The sequence below is a fragment of the Dipteris shenzhenensis genome, chromosome 6, assembly GCF_047967505.1.
Source record: "Dipteris shenzhenensis isolate YYH24624 ecotype China chromosome 6, Dip_SZ_1.0, whole genome shotgun sequence".
Classification (NCBI taxonomy): domain Eukaryota; kingdom Viridiplantae; phylum Streptophyta; class Polypodiopsida; order Gleicheniales; family Dipteridaceae; genus Dipteris; species Dipteris shenzhenensis.
Genome location: NC_141601.1, coordinates 26908758 through 26923043, shown reverse-complemented (window position 1 = coordinate 26923043; position 14286 = coordinate 26908758). Strand labels below are relative to the sequence as shown.

Here is a 14286-nt window from a genome sequence, read left to right as displayed (position 1 = left end):
CTCAAACTACCTAGGAACTAGCAATGGAAGACCAAGAGAGAAGATCCTTCCACAAAATAACTCTTTCCTAGAGGTTGAGGAAGCCAATCTTACATCTATCTATCAACAAAATAATTCATTGAGCCCTAGATGGAATAAAAATACCATGGCCTCCACTGGTGCCAATTTTAATAGACCAAAAAGAATGGCTTGAAACTTAACTTACCTGCAATCTCTAAGATCCAATTTGTACTCTTGGGTATAAAGAATATCCTTAAATGTTCTAACTGTCCTCATCAACAGGAGGAAGAAGCCTGGAACTGCTTCCCAAATCTAGTGAAGGAAGCTTATGTCCTCTTTGAACATTTCCTTGCATAAGTGAGGGGCAAGAAGTTCATTAGAGAGAGGATGTTGTCTCATACCAATGCCTTCTCCAAATGAGCTGGAGTATCAACAAACGTCAAAGGCATGGAGTCACAAAAGTCTCTGCAATCAGCTAAAGGGGTAAACGTATTGCTCTACATGAATTGAAAGGGATCTAGAGTCCTCAAAGTCCCAGCCTGAATGAGAATCGTGAAAGAAGATAATGAGGCCTCCACCCTGTCTGCACTTCCTAAAGATCTAGCTATACGAGCATCAGCCAACTAGGTTCTCCATAGGGTGGGAAGAACCTACTAATCTGAGGGAGAGAGAGGCTGATCAAGAGTTTGAGAAAGCATAGGAAACTCTCCATCTCTGATGTATTGGAACAGGGGGCAAGGAGGATCCCATTGAGAGGAAGGCTGATCAAGAGTTTGAGAAAGCATAGGAAACTCTCCATCTCTGATTAATTGGAGCAGGGGCCAAGGAGGATCTCATTGAGAGGGGGGAATACTCTTTCTTTTCATCTCGAGCCTCTTTTTCTTCTCTGGATGATCCACGGCAAAATGCCATTTTTGACTACCTCAATCTATGATGAACTGAAGTAGGGATGAAGAACTAAAGTAGAGGCCAAGAAGGAGTACTCTTTCTTTCCTTCTTGGGTCTCATTTGTTCACCCTGCTCTCACCCCAGTTTCAACCCTCTGGCACCCCTTGTTCATTCCTTGTTCACCCCATGTTCTCCCCTATGCCAACCCTTGTTCACACCTAGGTCCCCCCTTGTTCACCCCATGTTCACCCCTATGTCGCCCCTTGTTCACTCCTTCACTCCTATTTCACCCATGTTCACCTATGTCACCCCTGGTTAAATCTTAGCTCTCCCATGGTTCATCCCTTGTTCAACCTTGTTCACTCCTATGTCACCCCTTGTTCACCCCTATGTCACCCCATATTCACACCTAGATCACCCCTTTGTCACCCCTTGTTCACTCTTTGTGCACCCCTCTATCACCCCTTGTTCACCCTTATGTCACTTCATGTTCACACCTAGGTCACCTCTCTTTCACTCCTTGTTCACTCCTATGTCACCCCATGTTCACCCCTATGTCTCCCTTGTTCACCAGGGATGTTTCTATCGACGCTATGCTCATATATTAATATAAAATCTTGACGAAATTTTTCAAGCTCCTTTTTTTTAGTTTCACAATATTGGTGAAATTTAGTACCTTTTTATATATTTTCTTTTAAATTTTGAAGGGAAAAATGTAAATCCAGGCGAAACTTTAAATTTTTTTGCATAAAAGTTTCAAATCCTGGCGAATGTTTCAAAAGTTTATTTTTATTAGGGCATACAAACTTTCGATGCCAATATAAAATTTGACATCCATCCACCTACCCATGCTACGTGGTGCTTGCACCCCTCTCTCTCCCAAACGCTATTTTTGGAGGACTTGCTATTATTAGCCATCCATCCCATCAATGTCTTCCTTGCTATGTTTCAATTCATCTATAAGTCGCCAGAGATCTCCTGCTCAATCGCCACCACCCCCTTGCTCCTTGCCTCCAATCGTCACCCCTCTTGCTTCGAGATCTCTTGGTGCACTGCCAATCACCATCCCTCTGGTCAGCCTGCTGCAAATCATCCTCTCTGCTGTGCCTCAGCCCTCTGCTACAAACTATTGTGCCTCAGTCCTCTGCTGCAGATCTACCTCTCTAGGCCTGCGCCAAAGCCCTCCTTGTTCCTGTGCCTCAGCCCTCTCTCTAAGAACACCCTACGGACCACACCATCTTCTCCCTCACCAACCCTTTCTTATGCTACGCCAACACCCCCCACCCTGTGTTCTTCCCCCTCCACCTTGCATCTTCTCCCCCTTCTCAATCTCAATCTACCTTTGTGCACCATCTTCTTCCCCTTGCAAATACCTCCTTGGCCTTATGCTCCCAATTGCCTCCCTACTTGCAAATCGCCTCTCCCATCTTCCTTTCTCAACACCCCCTTGCTTCGCCAACTACACCCTTTCCTCACTGGCTACAATACCCCTGCCTCTTCATCAGCTCTCCTCCTTTATCAACACCTCTCCTGGCCTCGCCATCTACACCTCTCTTCACCAGCTCCGATACTCCTTTCCTCTTCATCATCTCCCCTTCACCTCTCCATGCTTCGCCATCAGCTCCCTCCTTGCCTGCTTGCTTTGCCAACTCTAAGCCAAGCCTGATAAACAAATAGACCTATCAAAGCCAATACATATGGCTCCCACAGTACATCCCCCCTTGGCTTCATAACAGGACATGTTAGGAAGCCATACACAAAAAAAAAAAGGAAAACCAATACATCTTTTTAGGAGGACTTTCAATGCTGAGAGCTCAACAAACGGGACTGACTTTTGTTGCAAGTGATGGCGGAACTGCTAGAGGTAGAGCTGTGTGGGCAGTAGGAGCTGCGTGGGCACTAGCAGCAGTGTGGGCAGCAGTAGCGGCTATGAGCCAATGTGGGCTGTTGCTGGCCAGCGGAGAGGAGCTGAGCAGATTGCGGGTGGAGCCATAATGCTGTAGATCACGGGTGCAGCATGCGGAATCACAAAAATGGCCGGGGGGTTTGGAGGAGTAGAAGCGGGTGGAATGGAGTGCAGAAGAGGCTGGAATAGAGAGCAAAAATGGCGGCTCAGTTGGCTGAGCAATGGCGGGCAAAGCACGAAATATGTGGCAGCTCCAAGTCGTGGTAGAATCTCAGCATCATGTCATAGATGGGTAGCTTCACATTGGTGAGGCTTGGGTAGGAGGAGAAGAGCTCATGGTGGAAAAGAGGAGAGCTCAAGGGAGAGGTCAAGTGGAGGAGAGGACCTTCCAAGGAGGAGGGAAGGTAGCTTCATGGCTACTCTCTTACCTCAACCTCTTGGAGGTGGCTCTGATACCATATGAAGAGACATGGAGGTAGGAGAATACCAAGCTAACTAGGAACGGAATGGAAATATGGAAAGCATAATGGAAAGGCAAAATGGAAACCAAATGAAAGAACACGTACTAGGCAATGATAACCAAAATACTCACATGATATAAAGCTTGATGTTGACTGATGTGAATGACTCAAGACAAGTACAACACTATATATTGTGACACCAGACTCTAGAAAGCCATAGTGTATATGGGATAGCTCCCAATATGACAAATACTCCCATGTCTAGGACTCACTAGACTATAAAACATCCCCTAGACACCTAGTACACTCATTGTTTACTCACTTTGGCTTCATATTCCAACAGATTTCCCTTGTTGGGATCCACATCCCTCTAAATAGATATGGTTACTGGTAGGGCTCATTACCGACCTGTGGAACTTGGAGAATAGGATTTTGAAGAAGAGGAAGGGATGGAAGAGGAGCGATGGGCTCTTGGGGATTCCCATTCAGAAAGAAGAGTTGGCCTACGTTGAGGACTCACCCTTCCAAGATGAAACCTATGCAACGGCAGCCCGAGATGAAAGAAGAAAGAAGCTGTCATCTTGGACCAAAGAAGAAAGAAGCTGTCATCTTGGATTGGATAGGGGCCTTGGGATTCTTAGCCGTCAACATGGTGGAGTTATGCCCATGAGGATTTGGGAACACATCTTGGTACTTCACGGATGGTGCAAGAGGTAAGCTAGAAAGCATCTCCACCTGGTTTGACTAATCTAGTGTATGAATGGATGCCTCTTGATCTTTGTAATAATCCCCACATGTATCAACAGATGGTGACTACAAGTACCAGAGAAGGTGGAGGTGAGGTCAACAAGGCGACTCACGGATAGAACCATAACTTGGAAATGGAGACACAAGACATGGACTCTTACAAAAATGAGGACCATGGGGCAACAACACAGGAAGAGGAATATGGCTAAGCACACTAATGGTATTGCAAGGGACATTGGTGGATCTAGAGGGGGGGCCGCCAACCCATGGGATCCCTATGATACTGAAGAAGGGGATGCCCACATGCTAACTAATGTTACCCAAAGGCGGGTGGTGCCAGAGATAACTCCTAGAAGGATAATTGACTCCATTGTGCATACTTGATGGACCTAGGAGGGATGAGGAGACTGGACAATTTGGAGGAACCGTTCATATTCGCGTTGGAGTCTGGAACTTCAGGAGCGATGGGAAAGCCCACAACATACATGTCGCAGACCTTGCCCTACTCGACCTATACCTATCTCAGGCTGAACTTCCACTGACACAAGATGTTCCTGGAACTACATACGAGGTGGAAGGATTACTACCTTATGGAGGAATGCTCAAGCAAGCACAAAGAGGCAAAAAGAAGATGGCCCCAAGTGCCGCCTCCACATCTCAACCACTTCAAGAGGACACCTAGCCACATTTTTTTGGAGGTCTTGCTTGGAAGAAGTAGTGGGGTATTTTCCTTTGGATTTACTCTTGCACACCAGGATTTGGGAGCAAAGGAGCCGAACAACTCCAGATGAACAAGCATACCTCAGGTTGACCATGCCTGAGACTGGGGGTACCTCAACATTGGGACTGAGGACCAACTGCGACATCTCAAGGTAGGCAATTTGGTATTCAAGCATGATTATCTTCTTGCTGCATTGTCTGACTTTTTTTCAAGAGTATGTTGATGTCTTTGCCTAGTCATATAAAGATTTAAAGGATTCTCTGCTGACTTCATTGAACATCACATCAATTTGCATCCGGAAGTAGACCCAGTAATCAGAGGACCATATCACATGAATTCTAATTATGGTAAGGCTGTTCAAGCTAACATTCAAAAGATGAAGCAAGTGGAGTTGATCTACCCTATTGACTACTCTGATTGGGTCAATGGAATCGTAGTGGTGCCCAAAAGAGAGACTGACAAACTATGGGTTTATGTCGACTAGAGTTTGAATGCTACCACACACCGAAATAGGTTCCCTCTTCCCTTCACTAATAGGGTGCTGGAAACAGTATCTGGTCATGCTCTATACTTCTTCATGGACTGATACAGTGGGTGCAACCAGGTTTTGGGTCAGAGAGCAAGATTAGTTAAAGACTACCTTCATCACCCAATGTGGGATGTATGCCTACTAGATGTGCCCTTTGGTATGTGCAATGCACCAGCAATGTTTCAAAGTTTCTCGAGGTAGTCTTGGATAACTTCTCAGCTTTCACTGGTAAGAATGCCTCTCACCTCGACCTTGTTGTATAAACTGATCACATCAACAAGTTGAGGTGGGTATTTGACAAGTGCAGAGAAGCCGAGCTATGCTTAAATCCCGACAAATGCTTCTTCCTCGCCTTGTGAGGGGTTCTCCTTGGCCACATTGTCTCGGCGACCACGGACCCAGCGAAGGTGAAGGTGATAGTAACCTTGCCTATTCCTTGCACAATCCGATAAGTCAAGTCCTTTTTGGGACATGTGGGTTATTATAGAAGATTTTTCCACTTCTATGCCGACATAGCCATGCAGGTGGTATGCCCTGTTGAGAGTTCACGCTCAACATCATGTGATCATGTGTGCATAGCACCATCATGTGATCATATGTGCATAGCACTAACCTTATAGAGTGCTATAAAGGAAAGGGTTAGATTCCCTAACCCTAACCCTAAAAGGGTTTGTATACATTCTATTTTTTCAACTAAATCTAGTGTACAGTTAGTCATTTGTGGTGTGCTCTCTAGCTGTGCCCTCTCTCCTCATCTCCACTCTTCTCCTCTCCCCTCTTCATATTTTGTCATGGTATGAGAGCTTCCTTGCCTTCCGTTGAGGCATTGTGATTCTTGAGAGTGTGAGAGAGATTGTGAGATTGAGAGTTCTTGAGTGTTCTCTGTGAGAGTCCACTTCCTTCGGTGAGAGATCTTCATCCATTCTTTGAAAGAAAATTCCCATCCATTCAACTCCATTTTGAGAGTTCTTCATTGAGAGAGATTCTCTGAACTATTCATGTGGTTCATTGCTTCTTGTCAGAGAAGAGGTTTCATTGAGAGTTTTTTGAAAGAGTTTCATTGCAAGGGTGAAGAGCTTTCATCTCAAAGATATCTGCTAGTATTGAGAGCGAGATTGAGTTCGTATTCTACTCTATTCTACCTGAGTGCTCCGCAAGCACAAAGCTAGGCTTAAGACCTCAACCGCCTGCGTCTCTATAGCCTACTCTATCTACAGCTAGCCGAGGCAACACTCCTTCTAGTCCTATGGCGACTCTAAAGATATCCTACGATGCCTCTACAACAAGCCTACACTCCAGCAAGCGACTCAGCTCTTGGCAACTCCACTGGCCACAACGACCAACATATAATCGTAGAAGCAGCGGCTGCCTCCATCTAGCGCTCTCCATCAACTTCAGCAGTAGCGACGGGCTGCTCCATCCTTGCAAGCACAGTTAAGGCGGCTCTAACAAATAGCTCATTGCACCAAAGCCTCTCCAAGCCTCTCAACCGAGTAGCGGCTCCTTCTACAGCCAGTTGACCTTCTTCAGTTTTCTCCAACCGAAGCTCCAGCCGCCATCAACGGAAGCTTCACCAACGGCCAAAGCAATCGGAGGTCCCTGCTCCATCGACTACTCCTAAGGCCACCATCTCCTCGTAGTGCTCCAGCCTTCAAACAATCGCGGCTCCTGAGGCGCAGCCCAAGCTCCTTCCACGCCCGCCTCCTACAACGGCTCGCCCACACACAACAACCGCAGCCAAACCAAATGACCTTCGACTGACTCCAGCAGCAGCAGCAGCTTACATCGCGACGGCTCTATAGTCCTCCAAGCTTCGGCGCATCTCAAACTCTCATCGACGTGTTGTCGTAGAAGGTCGTCGAAATCCGTCATCGTCTTCTTTTGCTTCACAAAGGTTCAGAGACCTTAGAAGTCGACACGTGGCAGATAGAATTTGACGCATGTTAGGTTAATCGTTAACCCTGGGTTTGGTCTTTGGTTAAAATTTAGCCACGTGGCAATCCTATCTGCCACGTCATCAGCACCAAGTGAGCAGGCCACGTCATCCTGCCACGTAATCACCGACTGCCACGTCACCTGTCACATCATCAGCCACGTCATCAGTGCCACGTCACCAGGCCACGTCATCAAGCCACGTCACCAGGCCATGTCACCAAGCCACGTCATCACTGCCACGTCATCTCTGCCACATCAGTAGTGCCACCTCAGCATTGACCCCTGTAGGCACAATCTCTTGCCAGGCACACTGTGCACACACTGCATGTGCACACTCCTGCCACCTCAGCACAGAGCTTCATTGGCACACCTCTTGCTAAGCACAGTGCCACATCATCACTGCATGTGACTCACAGTGACACATCATCATTGAGCACCATTTGCACTCCTTTTGTCCCTCCACCTAGATCAAGTCATATCTCTTGATCCAGGAAGACTTTGAGGGTGCTCCAAAAAGGAAAGCCGCTCGGTTTTTCGTGCTCTACGCGCTCGATACATCACGCGCACATTTCAGCGCAAGTTACACTCACATTTGAGCCTCGCCGACAAAACCACTTCCTTCACGCACATTTGCCTCTACATCGACGCATCTGACCCAGCACTTAAAAAGAACAAAAGAAAAGGAATTATTTGCTGCTCTTTCATCGATCGACGGTTGGTTTAAATTTAGATCAGAGTAGACTAGATCGCCATAGAGGGGACGCTTTGAATTTCTTGCCAATCTAAGCCATGCCCAAAATTCCCGACTAGTACCTACTCGAAGTCAGTCCATACGCTCACATCCGATTTCACATCATTACATTACCTGAAACCTTACGTTCATCAGTTCAGTGAGCAGACTTCAGAGTTCAGAGGCATTGCAGATTGATTCAGTGGGCAGATAGCACTTGATTTCACACACACATGCCACCATTGTAAAGCCTATTCGGCTATCTCACGGCATTGTGCACATCATTTTCAGCCTTGTAAAGCCTCTTGGCTATTCCCGGCATCATTGCCACAAGCCTTGTAACACAGATCAGATCTTATATACTGCAGTTCCATCTTCACCAACGGTACATCGATTTCACTTGGCATCTTCAGTGTATTTGCAGTTGATTCATACAGAGTTTTCCAGGACACTTTTTGAGTACATTGTTTGCACCATGTCGACTAGCAACCTCAATCTGGAGGCATCTGCTAAGTTAGACAACTCCAATTACGGTACATGGAAATACCGAATGGAGACCATTCTTGTGCTTCAGGATAAATGGGAGTATGTCGATGGATCTATACCTAGACCATTGGCCGATCCAGCCACCAGTAGCTCTACTCCATCTGTTGTCACAGTACCAGCAACGGGATCTACATCGGGATCTACATCTACACAAACAGTGTCCGCACCAGTAGTCCGCACCAGTAGCAGATCCTGCCATTGCCCGAGCTCAAGCAGAATGGGATAAGAAAGACAAGTATGCCTATCACCTGATCAAGCAGAATGTGCAAGATGTCATGCTAGGACAGCTCAACACAGTCAAGACATCAAAAGAAGCATGGGATATGTTCGCAGCTTTCTACGAGTCCAAGAACACATCCAGGATTCTCACCCTGAGAAACCAGATCAACCAGAGTTTCCGCAATAGCAATGAAACCGGTAAAGACTATAACAATCAACTTGCAGCAGCAGGAGAGACTATGAATCCCACAAAAATGGTTCAAGTAATCCTGAATGGACTAGGAGAAGGATATGAGAATCTAGTCCAGAGAATTGCCATCCAACGGCAAATTCCAACACTGAAAGAACTTCAGTCAGTTCTACTTGGTGAAGAACTCAGGACTCAGGCCATTCAAGCACGTAAAGGTCATTCTAATGATCAGGCATTCACAGCTTCAGACAGAAGCAGAGGCAAAGGCAGAAACAGAGGTAGATCATACCAGAAAAGTGGTCATCATCAACAAAATCAAAGTCAGAATCAGCATCAGCACCAGCATCATCCTCAGCAACATCAAAATCAGCAAAGAGCAAATCATTCCAACCGAGGAAGATTTCAAGGACGAGGGAATGCATCCACCAATGTGTCAAACATTCAATGCAACTACTGTCACAAGTTTGGACACTATGAAAGAGATTGCCGCAAGAAGCAGTATGACCAAGGCAGTCAATCCAGCAGTAATCGAGGGAATTCCCGAGGAAGAGGAAATCATCGTGGTGGACATTCTAGTCACAGTCATTTTGCAAATGAACATGGAAATATGTTTCTTGCAAGTGAGCAATTGCATCAGACTGATACAATGCACCTAGACACTGATTTCAATCCCAAAGAGGATTTCAGCTATCAAGTCGACCAAGTGGAACAGGATCCTTGGTACATCGACAGCGGTGCATCATCTCATATGACAAATCACCAGGAATGGTTCACAGAAATGAAGCCATTAGAAGGTCAAAAGAATGTCATCTACACAGCAGACAATACATCGAATCCGGTTCAAGGGACAGGTGTTATCCCTATGAACAATTTCACTGGTACAAAAGGATTAGTCAAAGATGTGCTCTATGTTCTGAAGCTCAGCAAGAACCTTTTGTCAGTAGGTCAAATGACGGAACACAACTACAAAGTCATCTTCAACGGTGATGAATGCACTATCAGAGACAAATCCAAAAGAGGTCAGCTAGTAGCAAAAGGTGTCAAGGAAGGACGCTTATACAGGATGCTAGCTACAATACCAGATAAGCATGCCATGTCAGCACAAATGCAACAGATGCCACTATCTGCAAAATGGCACAAGAGATATGGTCATGTCAACTTCAAGTACTTGTTAGATCTCAAGAATCAGAAAATGGCAATTGGGATTCTGAAGCTACAGTTTCTTGGAAAGGTTTGTGAAGCATGTTGCTTCGGCAAACAAAAGCGAACCAACTTTGTCAGAAGTACCTCTCGTGCACGAGGTATTCTTAATTTGATTCATACAGATGTATGGGGTTATGCCCAGACCCGCAGCATCAATGGTTCACTTTATTACTTGACCTTCATCTCGACGACTACAGCAGATATTGTTGGGTCTACTTTTTGAAAGAGAAATCTGAAGTGTTTGCCAGATTTCAAGAATTCAAAGCCATGGTAGAAAACCAAATAGGCAGAAAGATCAAGGTCATGAGATCAGACAGAGGAGGTGAATACATGTCTTCAGCATTCATGAACTTTTGCAAAAATCACGGCATTCGAAGACAATTCACATGTGCAGATACTCCTCAGTAAAATGCAAGAGTTGAAAGGAAGAATGGGACTTTAGCAGACAGTGCTAGAGCAATGCTTAGTGAAAAGCATCTTCCGAATTAGTATTGGGCAGAAGCAATAGCTACAGCTAACTACTTGCTTAATCGGCTTCCTACCGAACCGATACAAGGTATGACTCCTTATCAAGCATTCACTGGACACAAGCCACGCATTGGGCATCTCCGCATATTTTGTTGCATAGCGTATACCCACATACATGATGATCATCGCAAGAAATTGGATGCGAAGTCACGCAAATGCATCATGATTGGCTACAGTGAAGAAAGCAAAGCATACAAATTGTATGATCCCATCAACCGCAAAGTCATTATCTCCAGGAATGTAATCTTTGATGAGGAATCAGAATGGAAAACCTCACTTACACAGGAGATAGAAGCATCGACTTCACAGTCATCTACAGAACAGGTTGATGAAGAAGAGCAAGAATTGCCAGCAACACCCCAAGCAGCGCCACAGCAGCTCAGACGGTCTACTAGGGAAAGCAGACCACCAGCCAGATTGACATATGCTCAGAAAGGCAAAGCAATTCAGGTGGAAACCACCAACTATGCTCTTATGACTACCATCATGGCTACAGAAGAGCCAGTGTACTTTGAAGATGCAGTAGACAAGCCCGAATGGCAAACTGCTATGAATGAAGAAATGGATGCTTTGTATAAAAATAACACTTGGGAATTATGCGACCTTCCACCAGGAAAGAAGGCCATAGCCAACAAATGGGTATACAAAGTGAAGTACAATCCAGATGGTAGTATTCAGAGATACAAAGCCAGATTAGTTGCAAAAGGATTTGCATAACAATATGGCCAAGATTATGATGAGACTTATGCTCCAGTAGCAAAGATGGATTCCATATGGTTCTTGATATCACTAGCGACACTCAGTAAATGGAATGTGTATCAGCTCGATGTCAAGAATGCATTTCTCAATGGTTATCTAGACGAGGAAGTCTACATGCAACAACCAGCCGGCGGTTATGTTGAACCAGGAAACGAAAACAAGGTTTGCCATCTCAAGAAAAGTCTCTATGGCTTAAAACAAGCACCCAGAAGTTGGTACAGCAGAATTGACAAGTATTTTGCTGATCTGGGATACATGAAGTCCAATGCAGATCATACTCTCTACTACAAAGTTCAAGGGGAAGATATTACTATTGCACTTTTGTACGTAGATGATCTGATTGTGACAGGAAGCAAGGATAGCTTCATCAGAAAACTAAAACAAGACTTATCTGCAGAGTTCGACATGAAAGATCTTGGACTTATGCACTATTGTCTTGGAATTGAGTTCTGGAGAGATTCAGATAGCACATTCATGAGTCAGCTCAAGTATGTTGACAGTCTCCTGAAGAAGTTTCATATGGCCGATTGCAAGATTGCAGCCACTCCCATGGAACAGAGTTTGAAACTTACTAAAGATTCAGAAAAGCCTACAGTCAATGACAGATACTACAGGCAACTCATTGGATCTCTTATATATCTGACAATCACACGGCCAGATATTTGTTATGCAGTAAGCTCACTAGCACAGTTTATGGCAAATCCAAAACAGTCTCATTGGAATGTAGCCAAAAGAGTCTTGAGATACATCAGAGATACAAGACAGTTTGGGATAGAATACAGAGGAAGTCATCCACGGTTGCATGGATACTGTGACAGTGACTATGCTGGAGATCATGAGAACAGGAGATCGACACAGGGATATGCATTTTTCCTTGGTCAAGGTGCTATATCATGGTTGTCAAACAAACAACCAATTGTTTCTTTGTCCTCGACTGAAGCAGAATATAGAGCACTCACTATAGGTGCATGTGAGGCTATATGACTCAGAAGACTATTGTCTGAAATAGATTACTTTGATGAGTCAAAGCCAACAACAATATACTGTGATAATCAATCGGCTCAAGCATTGGCCAAAAATCCAGTATATCACTCTAGGACAAAGCACATTGATGTCAGAGAGCACTTCATCAGAGAAAGAGTGTTACTTGGTGACATCACACTGCAGCATTGTGATAGCAAAGAGAATGTTGCAGACATCTTTACCAAACCACTCGGTAAAGAGCTATTCGAGAAACACCGACTAGCTCTTGGTTTGATGCAGAGGAAGGACATTCCCATTAAAGGGGTGTGATGGAATGTAATGCTCAGTCCTTCTTCTATTCCCCAGAATCATCATCTTGAGGGAAGGCCTACTTCATGATGTTGATCTTGAGGGAAGGTGTTGAGAGTTCACGCTCAACATCATGTGATCATGTGTGCATAGCACCATCATGTGATCATATGTGCATAGCACTAACCTTATAGAGTGCTATAAAGGAAAGGGTTAGATTCCCTAACCCTAACCCTAAAAGGGTTTGTATATATTCTATTTTTTCAACTAAATCTAGTGTATAGTTAGTCATTTGTGGTGTGCTCTCTAGCTGTGCCCTCTCTCCTCATCTCCACTCTTCTCCTCTCCCCTCTTCATATTTTGTCATGCCCAAATAGCTTGTGGTACCCTTGGGTCCCAGTCCCTTCAATGAACATTAATAGATTCTTGTAGGATGCTTTCTTCTTGACCATTCACTCTGGGGTTATAAGGAGTTACTGCCCGATGCACGATAGACAGTCTTTCCATAAACGATTCTATAAACTCATTCATGAGACAAGTGCTATGATCTATGACTATCTCTTTAGGCTCTCCGAATCAGCAAATAATGTGATCGACAAGAAATATTTGCCATAGTAGCAACATCATTCTTGGCCATTGCTGCAGCATAAAGTAATTAGTCACAACTCGAGCAAACCTTTTTCCCCAGTCAGGAGGCCAGGGCAATAGGCCTGATGAAATCAGTTCCCACAGTTTTCAAAGGGCAAAAGCATCAAGATAGGGATCAAGATTCAGTTTTTTTTTTTCCAAAAAGATTACTTCATTAAGTATGAATGAAAGCCGTAGGAGCAAGCTCAAATGCGGGAGTACATGATGACATGCATGAAATAAAAAACAGCTCAAAAAGAGCTGACAAAAGTCCAAGGTGGAGGCTGAAAATGCCACCTCAACCCTGAAGAAGACTCAAAGAAGAACGGAGATCCTCTCCAAACTCTGGAAAAAGTATCTCTCCTGGCTGTAGCTGCTCTGGATGATCCCTGCATGCTCATCCAGATGGCCATCAGTGTGTGTATAGTATCAGTCCATATACTGGCCATAGGCTGGGATGGGTGAACGTGTGAACCATACATCTGGCCCTCCAGATATGCCAAGATGCAATGTTTGATTGCTTGATCCTTGACATGTTTGAAGCTATCTTTTACTAGCGTCAGCTACCAATACCCATCCAATGAATTTGTTGCATTGTGCCCTGACCCCAACAAAATGATGCAATCCTTGTAAGATTAAGGGGGTCCCTCAATCAATAACGCATCTGTAGTATACACCTTCAAGGACCTAGATCTCCTAGAGTAGTGAAAAGAAGGAAAATATATAGGGGAAAGAGCACCCATTGCTGTGGAAGATGACCCGTATCGATAGGAAAACCAATAACTGTGTCACCAATGGTAGAGGGAACAAGCTCTCTCTCCCCAAAATCATCCAATGGAGAGAGAGAGTTTCTGTGAGCCAAACATGAGTTTCTTTGAGCCAAACTTGGTGTTGGCATGCATAAAATACCTGCCTGCAAAGTAGCTGAAGAGGGAAGAGCTACTAGATCAATGATGAGAGACTAAAGATTTGAGGTGGGAAGGGGGCTGGTTCTACAAAAGAGTAGGATGTGGAAGAGGATTTAA

At 44.8% G+C, this 14286-nt stretch overlaps 1 protein-coding gene across 1 annotated transcript in view; it reads right to left on the bottom strand.

The window, feature by feature from the left end:
- Positions 1-14286, bottom strand: part of LOC147900987 (uncharacterized) — a 594828-nt gene that overhangs the window by 15894 nt on the left and 564648 nt on the right. The gene's annotated exons all lie outside the window — the stretch shown is intronic.